This window comes from Gymnoscopelus microlampas, assembly GCF_963454915.1.
Source record: "Gymnoscopelus microlampas genome assembly, chromosome: 6".
Taxonomy (NCBI): Eukaryota; Metazoa; Chordata; class Actinopteri; order Myctophiformes; family Myctophidae; genus Gymnoscopelus; species Gymnoscopelus microlampas.
The window spans coordinates 48,126,474-48,150,995 of NC_139943.1; the positions used below are offsets into that span (position 1 = coordinate 48,126,474).

The following is a 24,522-nucleotide window of genomic DNA, read 5'->3' on the forward strand; positions in this document are numbered from 1 at the left end:
GTCGCATGGATGAATGGCCAAGTGTGCAGCGGAGGAAACGCAAGATATTTGCCATGATTGCACATCACACCCATGTGCACATATAGCTCACGCAAGAGAAACAGTCACAAGTTCAACATGGACATTCTCTTTGTACACGGCCTCGTTGGGAATTGCATGTAAAGGCATAACACAATATGGCATACAAAACCATCAAATAATGGGGATATAAATGTCACCAATGAACAGCAGTTTGACAGCGAATGATCAGTTGGTTTGAAAAGGCAGCAGCGTGGGTGTGATTATCAATTCCTGCCACTGAGGGATCGCATGACTAATATGTGAAGTTGTTATCATAGTATAAACAAAGAACACATCCAACCCAAGAACTCTGTCTCTCTCCATAAGAGCTTTTCCACTATTTCTCTTTCCCGCCCGTGCTTTCTTTCTTTCCCTCTTCTCTGTCTTTGCCTTTCTCACCCTTTCTTTTCCTCTCTATCCATCTCTCTCATTTCGCTCCATCTCTCTTTCACCTCACTGTTCTATCCCACACAGATGGAGAGAACATATCAGAAAGAGATACTGTATGTGTATGGAAGATAGTATCTTGCTTTCTCTCCTTATGTCTGTCTGTCTGTCTGTCTGTCTGTCTGTCTGTCTGTCTGTCTGTCTGTCTGTCTCCTCTCTCTGTCTCTCTCTCTCTCTCTCTCTCTCACATCTCTTTCTCTCTCTCTCACATCTCTCTCTCTCTCCTCTCTCTGTCTGTCTGGGATAGAATCAGCACTGAAGTAGGAGACATGCTGGAATCTACCTTGAACACATTTCTTGCGTGACTGAGAAAAGAGAAGGGGGAAAAAAAGAATCAAGTGAAGAAAAACAACAACACTTTTCCATATTCTGATAATTATGGGGGAAGGGGAGGTTATTAAGGGCTAGTTCAAGGAGTAAACCAGTAAACCGTCCTTTCTCAGCAATCTTACAATCCCGTGATGCCAAAGAGAAAAAACAGTCCTAATAGTACACAGCTGCTTTTTCGTGGGGCGCTTCCAGTTAGAAATTAGATGGTTTGTATGAAAGAAGGCCAAGGAGCTAACAACACCCCCCCCCCCCCCCACCCCCCCCCCCCCCCCCCCCCCCCCCCCCCCCCCCCCCCCCCCCCCCCCCCCCCCCCACCCGATATCCAAAGTGAAGGACGGCCCTTATTCCAGTTCCCACAAAAGTACACCGCAAACCCAACTCTTGTTTCAAAAACCAGAGGCCCCTGGAAGCTGCTTCCCTTGTAATATTTGGAATAACGGGGGTCTGAGGTGGGATTATCCAGACACAGCAGCATGCTTCTCTGACACTTTCTGCTGCCATTTCCCGGCTCACTTTTTGCCAGGAAATGAGGTAAAATCTGTAAGGAAATTAGCTGTTTACACTCAGATTAACACGAAAGCTAATATTTTGTTGACGTTATACAATATGAAAGGCCCTTGTGTGTGTGTGGTGTGTGTGTGTGTGTGTGTGTGAGTGTGTGTGTGTGTGTGTGTGTGTGTGTGTGTGTGTGTGTGTGTGTGTGTGTGAGAGAGAGACAGAGAGAGACTGCCCCCCCCTTTCAGATAATGGCACAGTAATTATTCACTCGAGCATATAGCAGTAATATTAACTGGAGCGATGCAAACCAGCTGACTCTCTTCTCATAATGGGAACCAGCCGCCTCCCATATATACTTGGTCTCTTTTTTTTCCCTCCTCCATTTTTAAAGCTCCACAGAGTTTTCAGTAGGGAATCGTTTCCAATGTGGCCGACATGAAACCAGACACCCGGGAGCACCGGTGGTTAGCGTCCAGGACAACACAAGCCTGCTGGTCAGGGTCTACATCCTTTCACCTCAGTACCCCCCCCCCCCCTGCCCCCCCCCTCTCCACCCTCTTGCGAGCGCTCCTGGGAAGGTAAACACCCTTTCACTGTGTCAGAGATGTGATTTCATTCTGCTGCCACGGCAGTTCCTCAGTCTGGCTCTCCTCTCCTCTGTTTTTGACCCTCCCTCCATCCCTACCTCCTCCCAAACTTCTTTCTTCTCCTCCGCCGCTCTCCCCACCCTTTTCTCTCTCTCTCTCTGTTCCATGCACATCTGGATCCCAGCTCTCATTTATTTATGTGGCCTGCGATGTATTTTTTTTTTCTCCTTTTCCTACTTCTATGACTTCTTTAAAGGTCCTTTACCTCGCGTCTCGTTGGGAGTCACTCTCCTTCTGACGAAGTATACAATTACATCTCTCCATAACTGGTCACTTGGCAATTACATGCTCCACCACAGAGTCCCCCCCCCCCTTCCAACTCCCTACTTCACTCTGCATGAAGAAAAAAACAAAAAAAGATCCAGCGCCACTGCTCATATGGCAGACGAAATAGAATAGTTTCATGTCTGTTTGGACGGCGGCCCGCTGAAACTATGCTTCACCGTTTGACTTGACTGACAGTGGGATGTGGTTGGGGTTTTTTTTCTTTTTTTCCCCTCTCTCCCCCAAAGAAAAACCTAAAGGCCAGTCACATTAAGACTCAGTTGTACTCTGGCAGGGAACGGTGGTGTCTGAGCCGGATGGGGGCTCTGAGGACAGAGAGTCTGAGAGAGTGAGACACAGAGAGAGAGAGAGAGAGAGAGAGGAGAGAGAGAGAGAGAGGAGAGAGGAGAGATGAGAGAGAGAGAGAGAGAGAGGGGGATAGAGAAAGATAGATAGGACTGAAAAGACATACGGAGAGAGAAGGGGGTGGCAGACAGGACCAGGGACAGACAGAAATAAAAGTAGGAGAAAGAGAGAGAGAGAGAGAGAGAGAGGAGAGAGAGAGAGAGAGAGAGAGAGGAGAGAGACGAGAGAGAGAGAGAGCGAGAAGAGAGGAGAGAGAGAGAGAGAGAGAGAGGAGGGAGGAGAGAGAGAGAGAGAGAGGTGTCTTTGCATGACAGAGGACAACAACCACAGAGAGAGTTCTGCAATGAACCCCCCTGGGAACTATTGACCTTTTAGGAACTGACCAACTGAACAGGGTAAGTCCGGAAAAACAGTCTAACCTACTCACACTGGAATTGTAAGTAATAGAATTGACAGTAAAAAGACCTTCTAGCTTCAAACTAACATCACAAACAGTAGGTTTCAGCTGAATGTGTCAACAGGCGTCAACTTAAAAGAGAGAAGAGAACACAGCCTTGTTGTTTTTTCCTCAAAGACAAAGTGTCTGGGACAGGTGTACAATCAGCCCTTTGGTTGGTCAAAGCTTTGAGTGCCGCGGCATGCAGCACAATAGAATCTCTCAAGGCAATGCTGTCATCACATGTGCAAGGTGCTTCCAGGATTTAAAGGGCATGCTTAAAGGGAAAGCAATTCAAAGGGGGGGGGGGGGGGGCCTTTGAATGCAAAAGATAAAGGCTGTATCAAAGGCTTTTCTAATCGGAAGACAAGTGCTCTTTCATGTCATCAGTGTGGACTTGGAAGAGAGGAATTTGTAGGTAGCTGTTTCTGAATCAAAAGGGTATTATACCGTCTATAACTGCAAGGCCTTTATATAACAGATTGCACTGAACAATTGAATTGAGATTTGTTGGAACCTTTGTTTATATGATGGTTTTTACTCAGTTTATTCTAAGATTCTCCGCGAACAAAGCCACTTAACCTGTGGTTTTAGTTTTGACTTCTGGAAAAGGAACAAGTCTTACTATTGCATTTGATCTTGCACTCTACTTTATCGAAAATGTCTTTGTCTTCTTTACAGTATGTCCTTAACATTGCAGTATTTTTTTTTAGCATTCTTATCCTTTGCACTTATTATGATTACAGGGCTTGCATACTGAACTTTTGCACATGCAAGTCAGTCTTTTAACCACTTAAACCCTACAGTATATAGCCTACTTCACCATACAATGAATAGCAAAAATAGCTGATCTGAATACCCAAAACATGTAGATAGCTTGTAGATCTGGTATTTGTGATACATATTTATATAAAAAAATAAATGTAGAAGAATTAGAATAAATAATAAAATAGATTGATAGGAATAGATAGATAGAGGATAAATAGAAAAACAACATTTTGAAAATGGTCATCTATAAAATGACATGACCATAAAAAGTGGTTAACAACCACCTTTACCCCCCATATCTCACTTTGGCCATACTTCCAGAAAGGCAATGATACCTTTCAATATTCCATGTACCATTGCAGACCAATGCCAGGGGGTAACCAGCAACCACTAAATGAATCTGGTTCCTTTGTTGTGTTTTATTGCAGAAAAGATGCATTGTGTGTGTTTTTTTCCCTGAGTCACATTGGAGCTAAACACCATAGTGGCTTACAGCTGGTATAGTCTACTGATCTGGGATGCGTGGGTGCGGTAGATACTGGGTTTGTTTGCCACGGAAAAGGACATTGATTACAGTGTGGATGACAGTAATGATGAGGACATGGTCTCATGTCTTTCTACTACAGGTCTGCGTGTGTGTATGATGTGGTGGTGGGCAGGCAGGATTGTCTATGCGAGTGGGTGTGGTAGTGTGTGTGTGTGTGTGTGTGTGTGTGTGTGTGTGTGTGTGTGTGTGTGTGTGTGTGTGTGGGGGGGGGGGGGGCATGCTTCTTTACTGTGTGTATGTGTACACTAACAAGGCAGCGCATGCTGTTTGTCTGTAAGAGACATTTTATCCAGTTTTAAGTCTCAATTTTAGATCTTTTGTTTACTGATATTTTTAGCTAAGGATTTTAATGTTCAGACAGTTGGATTGTTAGTTTGTCGGCTATGAACCAGAAACTGTTGCTAGCTTTAGCCTCGTCTTTAGGTTGGCAGCTATAAGCTATAGGTCATTCTTAAAGGTAGGATTTAAGGTAGCTGTATAGGCCTACTACACCAGGTAGCTGTATACTACACAAGTAAGACGCGCGAACGCTGGAAGCGAATGCAGCTCGAAAATATTGTGTATTTACGGACTATGTGTGTGTGTTTGTGTGTGTGTGTGTGTGTGCGTGCGTGCGCGTGTGTGTGTGTGTGTGTGTGTGTGTGTGTGTGTGTGTGTGTGTGTGTGTGTGTGTGTGTGTGTGTTTTGACTGTAACTGCACTCTGGCGCACTCTGTCGGCCGCACCCAGGCAGTCCACTGCACACAGACACACACACACGGACACACAAGCCGAGCAGAGTTTCATAGTAGGCTCCACTTTGCCAAAGTGGTTCGCAACCAGAACAACCAAAGTCAGTTCGGTTCGGGAAGGCTTCCCGACCCGAAAAAAAGTCTGACAGAAATTTGCATTTTATACTGCCACTGTTATGGAAGCTAGACCCCGCCCACCATGGATATCGTGACCACGACACGCTGCAGGGAATTTGTGACAGAGGTCACAAGCGATAGGTTGTGTTAATGAATGGTCATTAGAGAGAGATTTCAGAGGTGTCACCTCTGGTGTTACCAGAGGTGGTACCTCCTGGAAGTTGTCTCGGTGTCTCTTCCAAACTACAGCTGCTTGGGCTGAATGAATACGGAAACAATGTGGAATGTCTGACCAACGTCTGACCAATCACAGTATAGCCGAGCTAGATTGGGTAGTCACAAAATCTCCGATGCACAGAACACACAAATTTTGCTCTGAGACCGCCCACCCGAACCTCTGAATGACGTCATATTGTAGTTTTGGGCCAGCCAAACCAAACAAATTTAGCCTGTTCTGGTGCAGTATTAGGTTTAAGCATTCTGGATTTTAGGCTGCTCATCGTGGGCTTCTACGACATCTCCAGTTTAACGTCATAACTCCTCTGATTTGAGAGTCTCCTCCAGCGTCAATTGTAGCTCAGTGATCACTTAGCCACCTGGAGCCCCCTGGTACTGGCATCCTCGTGGACGGACAGGTTTGGCTTTGCCAGTAGCACCAACAACACGTGGACCACCATGTTGCAAGGTAGAAAGGCTTCACAGCCCCTGTTCGATTCCAGTGGACTTGATGACTGTCTGCCTCTCTTCAACACCTGCAAGCACGGCAGCGAATCCATTGGTCAGAAGGGAAGCGCTCTGCACTTGGCTCTAACTCCTTGTCATGTTCGGCTGGTGGCCGCTTCTACAAAGTTCAAAAGCCAATTGACAGGCTGGCAGTACTCCCTTTCCAACTGTGAGGTCTTTGCCTGTCGTGGACCATACCATGGTCAAGTTCAAAAGCCAATTTACAGGCTGGCAGTACTCCTTTTCCAACTGTGAGTCCTGATGACATGGCCTTAAGGAAGCCTGCTCCCCTGACTTTGCCTGTTTTCCACAGCCTAGAATGACAGGACATTGTTGTGGTCTTATTTATTTATTTATTTAAAATGTTCCTCAATCTCTCTCCATAGCTTCTGTCAGGTGAAATTCTTAAATTTCAATTAAAGGCAAGACTGCCCTTTTTTTAGGCTTCCCAAACTTTGCTCAGGTTTTATAGAATAATCTTCGGAGCTTTTATAAGTCATTATGCCTTATTTTTACAGAGTTCTTATTGTTGGTGATTTTTATATCCATGTTTGCTGCCCTTCTTCATCTGTTTTAGCAGCAGATTTGATCAAACTATGAATCTTTTAATCTGGTTGTGTCTGCTACTGGTCCTGAATAATGTCCATATAATAACATTTCCTGTCTCGGACAATGTTTCAGATCATGCTCCCTTGTCCTGCTCCCAAGCCTCCTACATCCTCCCATTCTCATGCTTTTAATTCAAATTCTGCTCATCGTTCCATCAGGCCTTCTTAGCTTCTTAGCTCATGTCCCATCCTCCCAGCTCTGCTTACCCAATTTGGCCAGGCTTCTATGCCAAACGTGGAAGAAATCATTTCCCATACTCTTCTTCCCCACTGGCCATATTTCCAACCAGATTTTTCAAGGAGGTTTTACAGACAATTGTCCAAATACTGAAAAGATCATGTCCACTCAATTGATCTCATTTATACATTTTAACAGTGTTTGGGGGATTTTCAGTGGGGCTTGGCTTCAGTGCTTCTGCTTTCCAAAGCACAGAGATAACTTTGTTAAAGTTCCCCAATGATTTATTTCTTGCCTGAGTACTCCTAGACTTAGATCTTGGCTCTGCACTTGATACTGTTGATACTGTCCTATTTTAATCAACCGCCTGGTAAAATGGGTTGGCATCAGGGACTCGCCATATGACTGGCTCCACTCCTGCCGCACTGGTAGAAGCTTCTCATGGTTATTGGGGAGGTGTTCTCAATTTATATGCTTCCCCTTGGTCACATACATTGTTCACAACCACAACATCCATTTTCATTGTTATGCAGATGATACAGAGTTATACGTCCCACTAAAACGCAGTGATGCAGGCAAGTTATGTCCCGGATCCTCACGTCTTCCTGACATTAGTCACACTGTGTAATATGCATTTTAGTCTTTTTTGGTGACACTTTTGCAAAAAGTAGCAAAATCTGAGATCTTCCTACTTGGTCCCCAACTGCCACCCTCTGCTTTCAGTCACACCTTGGCAGTGTGTCAATCAATGTTACGACTGTGGCCCGTAATCTGGGTGTACTTTTTTACTCTGACAGTGATGACCATGTTTTTATACACATTTATGTCCTTATACTGTATACCTTTTCATGTTTGTTTTTATTGATGTTTATTTTAATCTTAGATTTTTACTCTATGTTGTTTTTTTCCTCAGCTGAATTTCATCTTACTATTGTAAAGCACTTCGTAACCCTGTTTATAAATAAAGTTTGTGTGGGTGTGCGTGTGTGTGTGTGTGTGTGTGTGTGTGTGCGTGTGTGTGTGTGTGTGTGTGTGTGTGTGTGTGTGTGTGTGTGTGTGTGTGTGTGTGAGAGGGTCTGACTTCATGATGTTACAGTGCATGTGTAGGACTAGTATTTACAGGACATACTATATGTATATGAAGATCCAAGCATTTCAGTGAATTTGGTTGAATCTTCCAATACCTCTGCTGTACATTGGGTTGCCTAAAGTAGAAAGTGGGAAGATCCACAGGGATCAAACCACATATGGTTACAGTACATATATTTGTGTTAAAGAGTGTGAAGTGCACAGGCTTTACCATATTATATAAGTTGTCTGTTCAGCCCAGCACCTTACAGTATCATCCTGGGGGCATAGAGATAAAACACTCACCCACCACCACAGAAGCCTGTGCCATTTACCATTTACACAACGAGGTGTGTGGAGAAGCGGGGTTGGTGCTGTCACAACAATGTGACCGTTAAGTTACAAAGTGAACTGGAGCTTAAAGTAAACCAGTGGCTGTCTCCCACTCTCCTCCTGTAACTGTCTGCTGATCTGCTGGAGCTGGAGAGGGGCTTGGCTTGACTAATGCGAACCACACATGTGGGTGTGGCCCTGCACTGCACTGACACACTGTTTAATTAGGTTCAGTCCACAGGCGGGGGTAATTGGGGGTTTCCGTTATAAAAACCTCTCCTCTCTTTCCAGTCACACCCCTGCTACATCTATTGTCTGGTAGTCGTCAGGAGAGTGCTCCCATAGACAAAATGTGGTGAGTTGTGACCGTGCACGTGTGTCCTTGAGGGTGTGGCTCACAGAGCTTTGTAGCCTGAGCTAAAGTTGGAAACATGAAGCTATCTTTGTGGCGCCCTTGTCTGTCATGGCGCTATGTCACACAGTAAAATCCTCAGTGTGTTCATTTAACCACTTGAACACCAACATCCATATTCTGGGGGAACATTAGCCAACATAGCAGATCTAGGTCTAGAAGAGATTTGGTGCAGACTGAAAAGAACGTTTACTAAGTCTTAGAGGGTTTACGTGGTTGTCAAAATTTGACCCTGGGTTAGGGTTATGGATCCTGATCCTGTGCTTTAGCTTTGACTGTATGAGCTCATATAATAATATGTTTTACTGCTAAGTTTACACCTAGAAGACAGGTGGTCTCATGCTGAGTAACTTGCCTGCAACATCACTAAACGGACACAAATTAACCTGTGACATACTGCCCCGTCTCTCTATGAGGTCATGCTGCAGCACCAATAAACAAATGTTGAATAGAAATACATAGTAAAAAAGGAGGCTTTAGTTGATTACTCATTTAACTAACTAATAGCGCACAATAACAGGAAACTGGCAGTTCTGCAATTTCCCTTATTAGTTAATATAGTCCAGTTTAGTTCCAGGTCCTAGTTGGAGTTCGACGTGGCATATGTCCATTGTTTTCCATCAGTGGTTTTCTTCTTTCTTTGGGGTGAGGTAGTTTCTTTCTTTGTCCGTTGCTATTTTTCCAGCCCTCCTTCTTTCTCTTTCTGTGTGGCCGGGCTGGAATCAGGTCAGATTGGGTTCTCTCCTCCCTGCAGTCGTCTAGCTCACATTGCTCAGCCTTCTCTCCAACCTCTCACTCTCCAACCAAAGCTTCTGCAGCTCGCTTTGGAATTATTCCTTCTTTTGACAATTTATATCATTTCCTCAAGGCTACTGAGACAGCTGATCCGATGCTTTGATAAACAACGTTCAACACAACGTCAACGACATAATGTTGGATGTAGGCCTAATTCTATAGCAATGCTATCTCCTTGAGTATCAAATGTGAAGTATCATTGTGGAGATATTTGATATCACAGATGCTAGCAATTTTACAAACATTCCATGACGGATTGCCATGGTAACAGGGCACTATCAAAAGCTCTGTTGGCTAGCTCCCAGCTGTTGACCTTTGACCCCAGGAAGAGGAGAGACATGGTCCCCAGCATGGAGCCCGCAGCCTGTCTCGGACACTCATCACATGTTAACTTGTAGGACAAAACATGTTAACCACTTAGCATGCCAGGAAGCTAGATGAAAGCTAATACAAAGCAGATGGAATTGTAGTTTTTTTGAGTGGTGAAAACCACTCATGTCATGTGTCTAAGATATATGTTATATTGGAGGTACTCCTGTCCTTGTACACTACTGTGTCATGGGTGTCAGTATAGCTATGTGCTTTGAAACTGTTCAAGTTGTCAATATATCTGCATCTACACCACCATGACAATGTACTTATTATTATCACTTGGTGAACAAAGTGATTTTGGTGGCTTTTTTTTTTGTGGAATTATTGTACAAGATACTAGCTTGCTACTTTCTTTCTTCACAAAATATGGACTCAGGCCTGTGCGTCACACTTGCGTCTTCGGGGCTGCATCATTGTGGGAATGGTGTCTGTTGACACATCAGCGAGAGCCCTGGCTCCATGACTCAGTGGAGGCTCTCCTCAAACGAGGACACTCAATTAAGAAAGTGCAGGTATAAATTTTTGCGTAGGTGGGCCCAATATGGCAGCCGCTCTGGTGCCCTCAGGCTGGGAGATAAATCAATATCAGACCAGTTGAATTAGAGCCTGGGCTCAGAGCGCCTCTTTCTTTGGTCTTGACCTCCATCATTTCTCCCTCTATCTTCCTCTCTTTTTCTACCCGTTAATTGGCAGGGAGGTTTCTGCTTGTTTGGGCTTTGCTCATTCTGTCTGTCTCTGTTTCTCCCCTGTGATTACGTCGACTAGGCGCTTTGTGGGTGTAATGGTTCACCGGGGAGATGGTTGTGTTAGGAAATGGGGAGTTCCGGCTCTTCTGCTCTTGAGAGAGAAAGAAAGGTCGGGATTTGTTTTCTCCTCCAGCCTGAGTGTTGATGCAGTGGAGAGCGAGAGTCTCTCGGGAGGGGGGGGGGGGGGGTGGTTGGTAGCGCATGAAAGAAGTAACTACTACTACTCCCTCGCTCTACTGGTGTCATTTACTGTTTACATAACCCCCACTCTGGCTGCTGGTACTACTGTCAGCGCCTGAGTCATACTGCTTCATACGTACAAGCCTATAGCCAACAAGATTTGTGAAATGTGCAATGAAACTACAGTATGCTAATGCCCATTGGGAACGATGCCCAATGGGAATGTATGCCCCTTCGGTTAGGCAATACATGTTATACCCGTTGTAGCTGTTGTATATGTCAGATGACAGTGCAGTATCCATTATGTACTTGAACTTATAGTAGATATTATACAAAATAAAGCTATTTCGTGAACATTATATTATACGTACTGTAGGTGGCCAGTAGAGTCACTAGTGAGTCATGAAAATAATTTAGGGGTAAAGGCAGGGGTGTTTGGGATCCAAAATGTTCGATCACTGGCTCCTACTGTTTTCGTGTCAAAGTGTCCTTGAGCAAGACACTGAACCCCTAACCGCTTCTGTTACAGGTCGGTGCCTTGCTTGGTTGCCTCCACCATCAACTTCTGAATGTGTGTGCGAATGGGTGAATGTAACCCACATTGTACAGCACTTTGGATAAAGGCGCTAAACAAGAAATGCAGACCATTCACTCTAGAAATGCAGACCATGGATGTGGATATCTCGCATTTAGATGAAATTGTTTCATTTATTCCTGTATAAGTCAAATGAGACATGGCAGACTGCACTCCAGACCCAATTACACACCTAAAACTCTCACACGTGTTTATTTTGCATACCCATGGTGGAAAAAATAGCACAGAAATGGCTTTTGAAGTGCCATGTGTGTGCCCGGCCAGTCACATGTGGAAGACTCTCTTGCATACCTTGTGATTCTTGCTGGCGATATTTACTTATCGTGCTGCTGACCCCACGTGTGTTCCATCTACTCCAGGCTCTCTGGGTTGTGCGGTGAGTTAACAGATGAGAAAAAACACCTAAAAAACACTCCCGCCCTGTCCCAAAGTAGAGTCTGTGTTTCTTGGCTTAGAGCTGGGTGCTGGAAGTACCCTCCACCCACACTGAAAAATCCGGGGTGTAACTAAATGAATGGATAAATTAACACTGATGCTTTTACTGTGCATCCACTCACACTCATTGGCATGTGTACTCTCTCTCTCTCTCTCTCTCTCTCTCTCTCTCTCTCTCTCTCTCTCTCTCTCTCTCTCTCTCTCTCTCTCTCTCTCTCTCCTCTCTCTCTCTCTCTCTCTCTCTCTCTCTCTCTCTCTCTCTTTCTCTCTCTCTCTCTTTCTCTCTCTCTCTCTCTCTCCTCTCTCTCTCTCTCTCTTTCTCTCTCATCTCTCTTTCCCTTTCTTTTTCTCTCTCTCATTCTGTCTCATACACATATGCATATGGACCAAACCCAACCAATCCCCCCCTAATGTTAACCAGCTGTTGTGAATTGGTGCCACACAACAAAGCTACTCTTCCCCACCCTGCCGTCTCCATGCCGTCCTCCACTCTGCTGCCTCTCTGTCTTCCCACGTGTGCGGGCCCCCAAATGTCAGCCAAGGCCCACTGAAAAGACCCCTCAACATTGTCTCTCGATCCCCCCTGCGTATCTCAGTCAATTGGGAGTATTTACGACCCACGGCACTGGATATGAGGTCAGTTATTTACATGACAGGTGCCCGTGGGCGGAGATGGATACAGAGACAGACAGCTGGCTGTAAATTGTGATTATGGATTGCTCTCCGACGTCTGTGCATACAGTAGTTGCTGGGGTCTCTCTCTGACATGCGAGGCAGTGACTGAGCCAATGCCATTTCCCGTGGCACTCTATTACACACACACCGGTGAGGTCATCTTCTTTCACTTGATTGACAGGTAGAAGATCAAGCTATAGCGATGCTGCTGACAAGGGAAAGCTCCCAGAGCTTGTCGGGAATTCGCTTCAGAGGATTGTTTTGGCCACGTGCCTGTGGTCCGGCTTGAAGATCATAATGAATGGTACCTAAAAACTATGCTAGAACAGTATTCATCTGTTTTGTGTCCTCAAGTATGTCGTGTATGACATCTGACAGTGATGTACCACCCACTGTCTGTTTTAGAGTTTATTTGCACATACACGGTTTCAAATTGACAACAACAACAATGAATGTTCAAACACATATGAACCTCCATTCGGTTTCCTGGATTCCGAATGAAAAAGCCTTGTTGGTTTACTACTGTACAGTGTACTATGATGACTACGACTACCACTACTACTACTACTACTACTACTACTACTACTACTACTACTACTACTGCTACTACTACTATTAATAACAACCAGACAGGGTCCAATATATCATGGCTCTATATCATGGCTCCCCTGTGGATCTCTGATATCTTATTGATGATGACGCTATGCAGTCTTGCCATTGTGTTGTAGATAAAACTAGCTCTTCAAGTTTATTGATGATGACATTCATCTCCAATTACAGTATGTTTATGACCACACAGTATGTCTGTCAAGTATGTAAAAAGCAATGGCCGGATTGCTCCTGCTCCCAGAGGAAGAAACTTTTATAGAAATGATTATTCCTAAACTACTAGTAGGCTAATATGCGTCCACCCAGAAGCAGCAGGCCACGTGGAAATGATTCAACAAAGTGGTGACAGATGACCTTGTTAGCACATTTGTGTCAGGTTGCTCCCATTGATTATGGTGATACACCCTACTTTTACCTGGCCACGCTTTAAGCCTGTCTCCAGTTAGGTCAGCATGACTCCCTATTAGCCATGTGGTGTGTGTGTGTGTGTGTGTGTGTGTGTGTGTGTGTGTGTGTGTGTGTGTGTGTGTGTGTGTGTGTGTGTGTGTGTGTGTGTGTGTGTGTGTGCGTGCGTATGCATGTACTATGCATGTGTAAGTGTATGTGTGTCTTCACGTGCAAGTAGATGTGTGTTTGTGCATGTGTGTGACTCAGGGCCGTTGTCTAGGCCCATGGAGTCATTCATTATTTACTGTAGCAGGCCGTAGTGGTTTGCTAGCCGCCATACAGTAGCTCTGGTGTCAGGTACACAACACTATCCTCTTCATTGGACCAAAGAGACTGCTGTGCCAGGGTCCAATTGCAGCCTCTTAGATCCTTTTGGAGCCCTTCCACAAAGTCACGTCAGTCTCACACCAGGGTCTCTTTTTGTCAGGAGTGGATCGTGTCTCTTCTTTGGCCTCTCACTCTGTTATTTATGCGGCTAGCTGTCAATGGACGTGGGAACCTTAAAATGCATCTGGATGTTTCTTTTGGCGTGAAGGCGGGCGTTTCTCGGCTCTCATGAGGTATGGTGTCGTCGCTATGATCCGGTACTTTTATAAAGTCATGGAAAGAAGAGTTATGGGTGTTTTTAATGACTGACTGTGAAGTGCCAAGACGTAGGACCGTTCACTTTAGCAGACTTGGGGTGAAGCAGAAAAGTTGTTTATGAGGTCAAGTTAGGTATTTTGGGAGAGAAATAAAGAGGGTGTCTTGATTATTTGAGGAATCAGAGGTTGTTGGGGCTGGGAGATTACTGTTGCCTTGAAGCTGAGTGTGTATCAATCGTAAGGATCTGTCCACATTTATTAGTGCAAGACATTGAACAGGGTAGATGAACTGAGAGGGGCAGGGTTTACAAGCCTGTGTGTGTGTGTGTGTGTGTGTGTGTGTGTGTGTGTGTGTGTGTGTGTGTGTGTGTGTGTGTGTGTGTGTGTGTGTGAGTGTGAGTGTGAGTGTGAGTGCGTGTGCGTGTGCGTATGCGTGTGCGCAACAAATGTTTGTGCTCCATTTGTGTGAATGCCTGTTTATGTACAGTACAGGGCAATGCGCCTCTAACGGGTTGGCTTGATTGGTGTGTGACTGTGTGTGCATGCTTACAGTATTATGCACCTGACTTTGTGCATCAGTGAATGTTTGGTTATTTACTGTGTATGAGTCTACATTTATGTGTCCTGTATGTGCCCAAAATATGTCTTTGATCGTGTGTGCCCACAATATGTCTTTGATCGTGTGTGTGTGTGTGTGTGTGTGTGTGTGTGTGTGTGTGTGTGTGTGTGTGTGTGTGTGTGTGTGTGTGTGTGTGTGTGTGTGTGTGTGTGTGTGAGTGTGAGTGTGTGTGTGTGTGTGTGTAACCTGACCCCATCTGATCTAATCGTGCATTGCATGAAGCCAGCAGGTTGCCTGGAGACCTCAGAGCCACAGAGCATTAAACTTCCATATCATGATGCTTTAGGAAAGAATTCTCCCAGACCCTAATACCCTGCATCTTTTTTGGTCTACGGTCACCCTCAGCCAGACTTGGCCATACAAGGAAGTATGTCTATTTTGTCTCATTTAGTCTAACCAGAGTTATGAGTTACCATCTCCAAAAGTGGTGCACAGAATGGCTCCACAGGGCAATTATGGCATGTTATGGAAAACCGACGACTGGCACGACCTTTATTACAGTGATGTTTCACAGTAGGAACGCATGTGTGTCTGTGTGTGTGTGTGTGTGTGTGTGTGTGTGTGTGTGTGTGTGCGTGCGTGCGTGCGTGCGTGCGTGCGTGCGTGCGTGCGTGCGTGCGTGCGTGCGTGCGTGCGTGCGTACGTGCGTGCGTGCGTGCGTGTGCATGTGCGCGTGGTCTTGAATGTGTATCCCCACAAGGGTAGTACAGGGAGAGGAAAGAGTTATTCTTATGAAGATTTTTAGAGTTAGGGTTACAATTATTAAAAAAAGATTCAGGTTGGAGATAAAGGGATAGTTCACCCAAAAAAACATTTTTTTTCTATCGATTAGTCACCTCATGGAGACTTGAATTCATGGATATTTTTTTGTTTGTTTTTTTGTTTTTGTCGCATTCCGAACCGCTGCCGGTCATCAAAATATTGGCATAGGAATGCAACAAAAACTAAAAATATCCATGAATTCAAGTCTCCATGGGGTGACTAATCGATAGGGGTGAACTATCCCTTTAAGATTAAGCGTTGAGGGTGAGCGTTCAAGGCTTGGGTTAGGTTGCGTCAGCTGTTTAAGTAAACAACTAATCACTTTTAATGACAATTAAATGGTTTAGAGGTCGCCACAATTATACATGCAGTAGAGCAATACGATACAACAAGCATCTCCTTATTTTCATCTGCCAAAGTGTGCTTTGTGAAAGAGTGTCTAGGTTAGCGTGTGGGGGTATGTGTGTGTGTATGTGTGTACGCGCAGGTGAGTGTTTTGCAAAACTTGTAGAAAGTACTGCGATTGTAGTGGAACGCAGTGAGCTGGGATTGAACCCGAGGCTCCCACTCGCCAGTCCGACGTGTTACCAGTCATGCCAATAGGGCTGAGCCCGATTGGCAGGTCTATTGCACGCCTCTTCTTGGCTAATTTGACTGTGGGGGCTACAATCACCCGCCCGATCTTTGGAGCGCGTCCTCGCGCTTCACACTTCATGCCGTACACGACGTCCCTCATATCCCCCACGCAAGGATATTACGCTCCTCGTCCTGCCGACTACGCCAGATTGTAGTGGAACACAGTGAGGTTCTTGGCTAATTTGACTGTGGGGGCTACACATGCAAGATAAGGCAAGGGTTGAGACTGCTATTTAAATTCCAAGTCCAAAATACACTGCCAAAGGTTGTACAATAAACAAGAAAAAACATTTCGTATTCAATTGTTTTGTGTATGAATGTGAACAGCCTGTCAGGATCCTTGTATTTTGTGTATAATTTCCTGTTATCCTTGTACTTTTATTGTGTAGTATTGTTCCTAGTGTTTCCTGTCTGCCCTAGTGTTTGCTACCTGTCTTGTCTCTCCTCCCTGTGATTACTTGTTTCTCCACCTGTGTCCTGTTAGTCTCCCAGCCAATCCCTGTGTTGATTGTGGTTATGTTTCTCCTGTGTCTTGTTAGTCTGTGTCTATTTAAACCTCCCTGTGTTCAGTGTTTCCATGTCAGATTATAGTTCATGTCATGGTGTGTCCTGTTGTATGTCCTGCCTTAATGTCAGTTTGTATGCTGATTTTATTAATACATCTTCATTGAACCTTCTCTGCCTGCCTGGTTCTGCACTTGGGTTCAAAACTTGTCTCATATCGTGACACAGCCATGCATAATGTGAATAGCCATGCAAAAATATCAATTTTCTGTCAACTTCCTGAAAAGGTAAAGCCACACATAATTTTCCAACACAAATGGCAAAAGGGTATACAGTTGTCAGAAAGGAACCAATTATAAAATAGCAGATTGTGAGTTGTGAGCTTAAAGATCTGCTATGTGTAGCATGGGACACCTTTGTACGACTAAATATAAATCAGCCATAAGGCATCAGTGTTCTGAAATATATGAGTATAATGGGACTCCAGCATAACAATAGAGACATATGGAGACAGTCAAAAGGGTGTGAAGATTCAACCAAGGAGCTAAAGAAGCACTTAACATGTCACATTAATTTACAATTTTCCATACCCACTTGTAATAGTCTTCTCAATATCCACCATTCCTGAATCCCTGCCCTTGATCTTCAAAATACATACAACAGTTTAATGCTGCAATGGCTGAGTGGAAAGAACTCCTTATTGTGAAGTGATGATTGAGGGGGTGATCAGTGTCATCTGCTATATAGTGCTAGTAGGCATGTGATGGCTTTGTCATTCATGTCTGAGAGTTTGGGTGCGGGAAGGCCAATACCTTTGGAGACAGTTGCCTATGTGTGATGCTTGTAAGCTTGTTTTGTTTTGGATGGTTTTAATATGTAAGCAATGCGATGGCGAGGACCACGGATTTAGCTGTTCAAACACAGATTTCCTAAATGTCAATGTTGATCAAGCCTTCTAATGCTTTCTGTCACCGGTGTTAGCTTCTGTATTGTTCTAATGCAACGGACACCAGCATCAGAAGTTCAGTTCTAAATATTTCTACAGTTATCAATAGTCTCATAGTCAAATCAGGATCCTTGCTCAGAGCTTTTCCTGGAGCATCTTATGAGTGCTGCCAGCTTAAAGCAGAGGAACAGAGGTTCTCCTCAGAGCTGCCGTCATTGCCTTCAGGTCAGACATGGGAGCACTGTGCTAATTTGACACTTTGTGTTCGACAGCTGTACTTTATAGCCGATTATAGCCGAACGTCTACTAACACTCATTCTGTCCTTACCGAGACTAGACTCACTTGCCATTTTCTTCTTTATTTAATTCTCACCTCTTCGTCCAAAATCCTCCCTTCTATACTGCTATTGTTATTTAGCCAAGTTAATGATTTTAATGACACACACACACACCACACAACACACAACACACAACACACACACACACACACACACACACACACACACACACACACACACACAATGTTTGTGTGTGTGTGTCAGGTTCTCCAAACTGTGATTCTCATGACGGCCCTGTCAGCACCCCCTACCACCACCATCCACAAAACCTCCCTCCATCTTGTTTAGTCACTGAAGCTGTCACTCTGAAATACATCAAATCGTTGACACTGTTTTTCCATCATTAGCCACCACCCCTAGAGCAAGCTATTTCCCCCGTATTCCTAAATCTTTGCGATTGTGTGTCTTCAAACACACATTTTGAGCTACTCTCGCCACCACAAAACCCCAATATCATTCATCTCAAGGCGTCACCATGGAAAGCTTAAGCTACTGTACACTTCTTCCTTCTGATATTGTTTGACGTGTCTCTTTGCTCGGGAAAGGCAATACATATTGTTGTTGGTGGGGGATGCTTTGACACTGTCAGCAATGATAGTTGTAAACTTGATAGTTTGTGGTCATTGGCACTGACAGACCAGAGTGGCAAGGCCTTATGATGGGCCTAGGTTTAGTGATCAAAAGTGATCGTTTTGTGACTTCATTCATGAGTTTATGCCAACAGGATTCCGGTATATGCCACCAATCTGTGGCCACAAAGACTTCCCACTTATGTCTCTGAATGTTTTGACAGCTTGTTGTCAAAGACATGCATGTATTTATATTTGGTAGCTGATTTCATTCGCTCTTTCTAAGTGATAGTGCTGTTGCAGCCATTCCCAGTTTCTGCAGTCTGTTAACATACCATACATAGTTATTTTAGCCTAGTGTCAGCATGGCAAAACATAACCCAAACCCGAAATGAGTTGGCCCCTGCCAGCGTTATCTGAAGAATGCGCCACATTTAGACTCAGCGGAGATAATTGGCAGTGGGGCAGTTGTGTCGAGCAAGAACCTTTTCACCTCGCCTATTGTGTCAGCCCTGTCATAGGTAGGCTGCTTTAAGCATTTAATTGAGACTCTCATTCTGAGTGACTAAGAAAGAGTGTAACAGCAGATTCAAATTGAATTCTTTAGCTGCCAACATGTCAATCTGCCACCAATGAGGTGCATGATTAAAGCCACCATACAAAAGATTATTGGTGTAACAAATATCACAGACAGACAGACAGACAGACAGACAGACAGACTGAGTCTGCATGCCTATCCATCCATTAAGTCGTTCCATCTGCCTATTATCTACTCATTTATTCATTCATAATTCATTCATTCTTTTATTTGGAGGCGGCCATAGCTTTGTGGGTAGAGAGGCCGTCTGGTAATCAGAAGGTCACTGGTTCACCTCTCATTCTGCCCTTGTTTGCGAGTTGAAGTGTTCCTGAGCAAGAAACGTAACCCCAAAACAGCTGCCCCTGAGCACTCATCACAACAATCTGAAGAGCCATCAGCTGGGTGAAGCTGAAACAGAATTTCCACCATGGGATTAATAAAGGGCATCTCCGTTCATTTATGTTGGAGATCAAATTCTGTCTTTCTTTACATATCTCTCTAAGGCATCATTTGTGCTTCTGTGTAAGTGTTGTGGAATAACATGAATCATGATTGTATCAATATATGCTGTAATACCATAATGAATTATCTGATTACATTTGGCGAAGCCATTGATTGATTTTCAACCTTATGTAGCCTGTAGTTTATTACAATAACAGTGAGGTCACTTTAAATGCAAAGGATTCAGAAAGTGATTTGTCATGCAATATGAAAAGCTTGGAATTCTTTGCCTTGGAAAGGTTCTTTTACTGTATGTCATTACAGTATGGAGTAAATATAGAGACTTAAAGGCTCTATGACCACAAAATTGACATGTAATCTGGGGAAACCTGAGTGAACATACTCAAGTGACCCCAGACAGAGCTAGCCTTTCCTTCCAGTTTTACCCAAGTTTCCCTGAGTGGGTCTCTCTTTCTCAAGGACAAAGGCTTACATTGAGCAAAATGCGTCTGTGAAGGGGATTTTCATTGTCAATTAAACATTTTTGGTATAAAAAGTCATTTCCCAACAGTTGTATTATGCATGACAGCTAGCCTTTGGCTGCATCATTATCGAAGCTGGCCTGAGTGGGTGTCTGTCTTTGTAAGGGTCTACATTGATCCAACCCACTGTGGGACTCTCTGTGTGGGACTGGAATGTATAGTGCCCGTTTCTCAGCTGAGTGTAGCATGTTCCCACCCATTAAGCTGCTCATGCGGTACAGTACCCATGCTGGCCAGCCTTTCCCTCGCCACATGACAACTCTGCCACTGTCTCCTGCTATGATCCCTCCCTGTCTTGTGCTCAATGAGAGGGCAGAGGAGATACCGCCATGTCATGCTTTTACTTTTGCATTATCTCTATTTAAAAGTCAAGTCTGTCTGAGCACCGATGAGCTCTTGAATGCGACATTTCCTGGGACGGCTCAAGTCACTTCTGAGATGGGAGGAAGGTGGTGGAGAAGGCGGTGGCATTTTAACTAGCGATAACCCGGAGGTTTGTGCTTTTGAAAGAACTTTTTAGGAACGTGCTGCTGCTGTCACTTAGTTGTTGTCACAACTTTATTGGCAGTTTGCCGTGTGAGGTTGAGTTAACAAGAAGATAAATGGCACTTGTGAGTATTTTTGTCATCTTCAAACAGAAACGTGAAGTTGTGTGATATGAGATCATAACAGGGATGTTAAGTGGCTCTTTTGTTGACCTCACAACTAGTAACTAATATTTTTTGGTTGCAAACATTCAGATATATTGACACTTTTTTTACACTGTGACTGTGAGCTATGCTGTATCTGAAATGTGTCTCTGCTGTGACAAGTTGAAAAGACTTGAATTGAGAACTTTTGAAGAGCATTTAAGTTGCTACAACAATATAAGTGAGTCAACATACTGGTACTTGTTGTCACAAAATCCTGATGACTTGAAGATACTGGTGCTTTTGATTTAGAAATGTGAATGGGGCTGTCTCCTGGAACATACAGTCTTACAGTCGGGCTCACATAGCTCTGAACCTCATTACAACAAATTCCATCTGGTTTTGGCCTCTCAGCATTGGTGAGTGCTTTATGCTTATTCCCCTCTAGTTTCCTCAGTGTTTAAATTTTCCTCTGTTTTTGTCAAACAGAAATCCATTGCCTTTGGCACGGTAATAGAGCTAAAAAGTGCGGTATTTTGTTTTCTACAGAACTTGCATCCATTTGGTGGTTTTACCCACAAGCTGCAAGGGGCAGTCGGGCCATTCCAACACACAACATTAATTTTTTTTTGTGACTGCACATTTACGGTGACCACAGACAGTGAGGTCAGTAGACAATGAAGTCTCTGTCTGGAAGCAGTTACAGTAACTTTCTCAAATATGGAGTATAAATTACTTGAGAGGTCATTAGCTGTGCACTGTACTTAGTGTACGAATTATCTCTAAAATCTGTCTATATCTGGAAAAACACTGGTAATTTGGGTATGAGTAGTCATAGGTTTCAGTGCTGTATTGTATTTTGTACTTAGTTAAGATACATACCATTGTATTTATAATGGCTATTTGATGTATTTTTCTTTATTAGTACCAGCTGGTTTGTTAAGCCCCTTCCTTGCTTTTAATGGTTGTCATGACATTTAATGTCATGTTGCCGTGAATTATCAGAGTGTTTCTCATATTGAACATTGGGGTTTGCACCACATGAGATATCACAGGAAAACACAACTGAAAAAAGAATACACACACACACACACACACACACACACACACACACACACACACACACACACACACACACACACACACACACACACACACACACACACACACGTAACCAGTCAATCTGCCACATCCTCCTCCACTCATGTAAAGAGTAACTGCAAGTGCAGCTGTAAATCCTGAGTGTCCTACTTGAATGATTTCCCTTTAGTGGTATTTAAACACGCAAGCCGCTGGGCACTTGTTATTCTAGCCGCCGTGTGACACAGGGCCCGGACAGAGGTGTCCTTTGTCTATAGCATGCACGGAACCAGCACATTCTGCAATCGCCACGCAGCAGGAACAACCTGTGGCCCACTCAGGTTTCCCCCAACCAACATCAAAATAAGTGTCCCATGCAGCAGGAAAATTAGGTGTGATAATTCCATGGCATGTCCATCTGCTCAGAGAGCCCACATTTCTGCAACAATTTACAATTAAGGCATTTAGCAGACAGTCTTAATCCAGAGTGACTTCAGTAAGCAAGTTAAACACGAGGTAATACATCAAATGCATAGTAATAGTAATCTAGGGTCATAGGTAAACAAGAACCTATCATCAGTCTAAACAGTATAATATTAAGAAAATAAAGTGTACATTGAAACTATACAAACTATAGGATGCCAGGTCAACAAATGAACCTGCCATCTGTCTATACATAACATGCTATCTAAATTGCATTTTAACCTTTGCATAAGCCTGCAAGGTTGTGGACACTTTCAGGTTTCTGCAAACAAGTGCTATGCTGCCTACGGCCTTTTCAATGTTTTTTTTTTTATGCTTTCACAAATATCTATTGTAAGGACAATGTATAGCTGTAACCAAATCCATCTTAAATTAGGATTGCTTGGAAAAGTTTAGATGTAGGAAATGAGGTTCATTGTGGTCATTGTGAAAACCTAAAATAAGCAATGTCAATGTTAATGCCACATCTGACCTGGCACAGAACGGCTTGTATAGCAGAGTAAGTGGACTGCTTCAATCATTGCACATCATCTTGGACGTTTGTGATCTACAGTATATGTCAGTTTACTGTATCAATGTTTGCTATAGCAATGGCGGCTGAATTATCATGCCAACTTAGATTTAATAACATGTACTGTAACTAAAGCTCACTGTGTGAAGTGGCACTAAACCCGCTTGGCCGTGAAAGCATGCCAATCTAGAAGGAATGCCGAAGCTGCTGTAAAGTGTAATGCTCACTATGACACCACCACTACACACTGCAGAACCCCACACCCCACCACCCCCTCCCATGCATCATTTGCCATGGTGGACACTCTGCCTGTTAACAGGAGAGATTTCTTTCAATACGAGGGTGCTTGACACCTGGCACTTAGTTGCACACTCTAAGTGCTGGGGCTGAATTGCTTGATTGGGCACATTAGAAGCCTCATCTCAATTTGTATGATAATACACAGGAGAGCGTTGGACGGAGACGGTCACCCATGTAATGGAATCTCCAGGCACTGTCTCGTGCCTGTGACCCTGTGGTTAAAGACTGTATCTGGTCAGAATAATTATTTTTTGGCCAATGGCATCATGATCTAATGGTGCCCGTAAAGTCAGCGGACAAACTGCATGTGTTCTGTTCTGTTGTGTTCTATTCTATTATCTATTCCATCTTCTGTTTCTCTCCCGCGGTCTCTGCCCCCTTTGTGTTAAATGCCAAAGCAAATGGACATGGCACTACCACCCCCCCTGTACTAAAGGCATAGTATAGTGGGTATGCCTGGCCAGTCTGTCAGGCTCCCGCCACAGTACAGGAATCATTCCTGGTTCGGTTTCTCTGAAAATGGTCCCAGTGGAGCAGTGCCAGCAGGGCTGCAGTTATAGAGCAAAATAGCATCCCTTCCCCCTCCTTAATTCTCTCTTGTGATCTATCTATCTCTCTCTGTCTCAGACACTCTCTGTCTCTTTTTCGATCTCACTTACTCAAAGACCCCCTTCTCTCTCTCTCTCTCCCTCTCTGTCCCTCTCATGCCTCCACAGATAGTTCCCTTGTTGCTCATAAGTACCTAACCCGGGGTATTTTCCGAAGGGGTCTGAGAGGCCATAAATCATCAGCAGTGACTTCCCTAATGCACTGACTTCACCATCTTCTATTTCTCTCCCCCGGTCTCTGTCCCCAAAATGTAGCTGAATGAATCAGCTTCTCTTGCTCACAATAGCATTTCAGTGTGATAGAATGTAGAATACTGCGATGAGTGCAGACTCAGATGAGTGACGTCAGCACGCACGCACGCACACACACACGCACGCACGCACGCACGCACGCACGCACGCACGCACGCACGCACGCACGCACGCACGCACGCACGCACGCACGCACGCACGCAGGCAGGCAGGCAGGCAGGCAGGCAGGCAGGCACGCACGCACGCACGCACGCACGCACGCACGCATTCTCTAGATTCCACTTCTTTGTACTGTGAGTGCTCCTGTTTGCTTCGATCGATCCCGTAACACTCTCTAAGCATTTAATAAAAGCTGGTACACTGCTGTGCCAAAACCTGCCCTGCAGGATGGATGGAGCGTTGTTTCTGTGGTGTGTGAGTGTCTGTCTGTGTTTGCATGATGTACTGTACACAGTATGTGAGAGTAGGTGTGTCGTACTGCACTGTAGGTATGTACAGTGTGTGTGTGTGTGTGTGTGTATGTGTGTGTGTTTGTGTTTTCTTGCGTGCATGCGTGTGTATTTACACAGACACATGCATCTGTTTGCTATACATGTGTATACGCATGTGCATAACCCTGCATTTCCGCACAGCACTTTTTGTACCTACGTGCTAATTAGACTCCCCATAAACATGATATTAGTAACCAAATGGCCCCAGCATGTCATTAACTAAAAGGATTACAGCGCAAGACGGCTTCCGCGGCTTTGCCC

At 44.3% G+C, this 24,522-nt stretch overlaps 1 protein-coding gene across 5 annotated transcripts in view; it reads left to right on the plus strand.

Annotated features, from left to right (window-relative positions):
* insc (INSC spindle orientation adaptor protein) overlaps positions 1 to 24,522 on the plus strand; it is an 83,946-nt gene that overhangs the window by 3,417 nt on the left and 56,007 nt on the right. Inside the window, exon 1 of one of the 5 annotated variants that reach the window (XM_084061040.1) lies at positions 2,891 to 3,007. The exons of 1 other annotated variant lie outside the window; for it this stretch is intronic. The gene's annotated coding sequence lies outside the window, so the exon portion shown is untranslated. Of the gene's footprint in view, positions 1 to 2,890; positions 3,008 to 8,439; positions 8,476 to 13,886; positions 13,947 to 20,898; positions 20,956 to 24,522 lie in introns of those variants that run through there. 3 more of the 5 variants (XM_084061042.1, XM_084061043.1, XM_084061044.1) reach the window with 3 other exon arrangements.